At 34.3% G+C, this 4,601-nt stretch overlaps 1 non-coding gene across 1 annotated transcript; it reads right to left on the bottom strand.

Annotated features, from left to right (window-relative positions):
* Window positions 1–287: 287 nt before the first annotated feature.
* Window positions 288–394, bottom strand: LOC111818750. The gene has a single exon (XR_002822665.1). It is a non-coding gene; the product is annotated as a U6 spliceosomal RNA (small nuclear RNA).
* Window positions 395–4,601: the final 4,207 nt, after the last annotated feature.

Here is a 4,601-nt window from a genome sequence, read left to right as displayed (position 1 = left end):
CTCTCTCTCTTTCTCTCTCTCTCTCGTTTTGTTGTTGTTGTTGTTGTTGTTGTTGTTGTTGTTTTTTATTTTTTGCAATACCGGGGATTGAACTAGGACCCTGTGCTTGCCAGGCAAATGCTTATTCTACTGAGCTATCTCTCCCCAACCCCTTGGAATTTCACTTAAGATTATTTTTTATTTTTTTTTTTTTTTTTTTCCCTGCGGACCGGGGATTAGGTCTTATTCCACTGAGCCATTTCCCCGGCCCCTTCACTTAAGACTAAAAGCCACAATTTCTTTATAATTTAAAAAATCTTTTCTTCACAAATTTGCATGTCATCCTTGCACAGGGCCCATGCTAATCTTCTCTGTATCATTCCAAGTTTAGTGTATATGCTGCCGAAGTGAGCACTATAACTTAAAAAATATTTTCTTAATGAAAACTTCAATCTTTATTTACCCCCACCCCTCAACCCCCCAACCCATGCACACGCATGCACACACACACACACACACACAGTCAAAAGAAAAGTTAATTCAATCTATCCTAAACGCTTTGATTTCTAAAAATGCCTTCAAAGTTCTGAGCATATATACCTCAGCTCCAGGGGAAAAGTTTATCTTTATTTCTCACCTACTGCAAGAAAGTATTTCTTGGAAACTTATATAGATATACTCTACAAGAATAATATAGCTATATTATAAAAGAGTCTAATGGGAATGGATTTTAACTAGAGTTAAAGGGGATAATGTATAATTCTTTAACTATGACATATCATCTGTACACTGTATGAGCTTAGTATACTTGACTGAAAAAACAAGAAGATTGTGTGTTTCATTAAAGCCATACAATTTCAACATACAAGGATTAAGATTTTAATAATCACTGCAAACTAAGTGACTTGAATAACAACTTATTACCTTCCACTTTTGGAAGTTAAAATTTCAAGGTTAAGGTAGTAGGAGCATTGGTTCCAAGGGGTCTGTTTCATGCTTCCATCCTAGTTTCTAGTAGCCTCCAGCACTCCTTGGTTTGTAAATGGTTCTCCTTGTCTCTTTACATTATCTTCCTTCATACCATATGTGCCTGTCGTTATAAATTTCCCCCAAAGGACACAATAATATTGCATCAGAACCACCTTAGTGACTTGACATTAACTTAACTTGGTCATCTTCATACACTATTTCCAAAAAGTTCATATTGATAGATTATGGGACTTTGGAATTCAATATCTTTGAGAGACAGACAAAATTCAACCCATCCCACGGGGAAGGGCCTCATAATTCAGGCATGATCCTTTAACTTTCCATCTCTGTACCTTTTTATTATAAAACTACTATGCTAATTATTTTTATATTTACAGTATGACAGTGGTAACAACATGCACATTGATGTACAATAGCTATCAAGAACTTTTCATAGGGCCAGCGAGATAGCTCAGTGGACTAAGCATTTGCTTAGGCAAGCTCAGGGACTGGTGTTCAATCTCCAGCATCACATGCTGCACTGGTCCTGTCCCTGGGCTTGCTGAACCAGCCCCTGACACTGGGCATGGTGGCCCACACCTACAATCCCAGTGCTGGGGAGGCTGAAAACAGGAGGATTACTATGAGTATGAGCTGTGTAGTAAGACCTATACCAAGTACACAAAAAAGAAGAATTTTTTTCATACTGTAAAACTGAAACTCAATACCTATTCAGTAGAGGGATTTGTTCAAAGTGTTTGTAAATAGGAGATCATTTCCACATCTTGTACAGCAATTAACCACTAGGAAGAATGTATGCAATGTTTTAATTATTGAAACTGTCCTACCAATTTGGTTTGAAACTGTCTCATTGTTATTTGTTTCTCAATAAAAGTATGGAAAAATGAAATTTATTAAATATCTTTTAAGATTTTGTAATTGTGAAAAAAATACCTATTCAGCAATAACTCGCCTTTCCTCATACCTGGAAATCACCATTCTACTTTTTTGTTTCTAAGAGCCTGAAAGTTTAGATTGTTTATGTAATTTAAAAATCATGCAATATTTACCTTTTTGTGATTAGTTGTTTTTGGTTAACATAATGTGCTAAAGATCCATCCATGTTGTAGCATATGATAGAAGTCCTGTCTTTGGTTAAACTAAACAAGGTTGCACCATGTACATCTACACCACATTTTGCTTATCCATTCATCCATACATTCACTTATTGTTGGACATTTAAATTGCTTCCACCTCTTGGCTAGTGTGACTAATACTACAATCAACATGAATCTGCAGATATTTCTCTTATGTCTTGTTTTCAATGCAAAATGACACAAACTATGATGACTAATTAGACAAAGAATTAGAATCCATTAAAAGGCACAAAACGGAAATCCAGGATTCTAAACGCTATCGAATGTGTGAACAGCAGAAATGACTGACGTGGGGTCAGCATGTTAGAAGTAGAAGTTATACTAACACAAGCGACCATGTTCTAAGAGATTCCATAATGCAACAAAAGAACATGAAAATGGATGTAACAGCTGCTGGATGATGCAAAGAAGATCAATATAAGATTAACTGGAATTGGTTAAAAAAAAAACCAGAAGACATTACAAATGCTATTAAAAGAAACTTTTACAGAAATAATAACAAAATATTCAGAGTATGGGGTAAGATTTTAACAGATATAAGGAAGACATACAGAACCGCAATTCAAAAAAGAGAAAAGAATTTACCCATGACTTACCATAGTCAAAATTCTAGAAGTCTAACACAAGGACAGAATATAAAAATCTGTTAGAGAAAAATAATAAATAACTTAAAAAGCTAAAACAATTAGAATTACAATAGACTTCATAATATAAACATTTAAGGCCTCAAAAGCTTGGTGTGAAATATCTCAAGGCTCAAAAGAAAACAACTTCCAGCACAAACTGATATAACCTGCAAAACTATCTTTCAAAATTAAGGGAGAAAGGCCTTTCTATGAAAACAGCAAATTTATGAAATTTATGAACAGCAAATCAGTGCTACAAAAAATTCTCAACTACACCCTAGAAAGAGGCAATAAAGCTAACGATGTCAAAAAGTCTAATGGAATGAATACATGAGATAGGATGAACAGTTAAGCATAAAGGGATAAAAAGAAGTCAGCAACAGGAAAACAATGCAGTGACACGAGTTAAGTCCATACGTTTCAGAAACAACTCTCCCTGTGAATGCTCTCAAGTCACCAATCAAAAATACAAATTGGCAGACTAGATCAAGACCTGACATTATCCTGTATACAAGGAACACTTTTAATTCAAAAGTAAATTCATAGGCTAAAATATCAAAAGATGTAAACAATATTCTAAAAGGAGTTCAAAACAAGCAGAAGTAGTTGTCCTATTTTCAGACAAAATGGATTTCTAACCACAATTGATCAGAAGAGGCAAGAAAGGTCACTACATATTAGTGAAGGGAACAATTGACAGGGATGGCTAACAGCTAGAAATATATATGTACCATATAATGGAACACCCAAATTTTAAAAAAATGGTAGTAGACATAAAATATCGATAACCCAATGATAGTGCCCCTTTATTAAAAATAAATCAATTATAAATCCAAAAGAAACAGATTCCTAGATATGTATGAATTACCAAAATTGAAACAAGAAGATATAAAAGCTATGAATAATCCAATAGCAGGCAATGAAATTGAAGCAGTAATTTTTAAAAAAAAAGAAATATATCAACTAAAAGAAAAGTAGAGCCCAGTGGATTCACCCATGAATTGTATAAGAGGAAAAAGAGGCCTCATCAAGTAGGTGAAAATTTCCATGTCATGAGATTTGGTTAGCCTTTGAGCAGACAGAGTAGGAAGTAAAAGTTGATTTTAGGTTAGAGAACAGTGCATCCAAAATAGGAAGGCATGAACATTCTGAAGTGTGATGCAATCCCATTTGTCAATCTGTGCTCATTTCCTGTGCGTCTGGGCTCCTATCAGAATATCGTTGCCGTACAAATACCTTGAAGTGTTTCCCTTTTGTTTTTCTCTAGTAGTTTTACAGCAGTCTTTGATCCACAAACCTGCACAGCAAAGGAAACAACCAACAAAGTAGAGATGATATATAGCATAGGAGAAAATATTTATCAGCTATTCATCTGACATAATATCCAGAATGTATAAAGAATTTTTAAAACTTCACAATAAAAAAACAAATAACCTAATTTAAAATGGGCAAATGATCTGAATAGATGCTTCCCAAAAGAAGAAATAAATCTTAGATATATGTTTATTTCTTTAGTTACCAGGGAAATGCAAATCATAGCTCAAATAAGACACCATTTCACTTCAGGATGATATAGATAGATAGATAGATAGATAGATAGATAGATAGATAGATAGATAGAAATGCTGGCAAGAGTGCAGAGATGAAACTATTAAGTCACTGTGGTAGATATGTAGATTAGTGCAGCCACTATGGAAATCACTGTGAAAGTTCCTTAACATATCAAAAACAGATCTACCTATGAACCAGTGGTCTCAGTCCTAAGTATCCAAAGGAAGTGAAGTCAGCATATAAAACAGATGCTCGTATTTATTACACTACTATTCATAGTAGTTAAAAAATGGAACTAGGTGCTCACTCAAAAGATAGA

The sequence above is a fragment of the Octodon degus genome, unplaced genomic scaffold, assembly GCF_000260255.1.
Source record: "Octodon degus isolate 3935 unplaced genomic scaffold, OctDeg1.0 scaffold00100, whole genome shotgun sequence".
Classification (NCBI taxonomy): Eukaryota; Metazoa; Chordata; class Mammalia; order Rodentia; family Octodontidae; genus Octodon; species Octodon degus.
The sequence above is the reverse complement of the archived record's forward strand: the minus strand, read 5'-3'. Positions and strand labels throughout refer to the sequence as shown.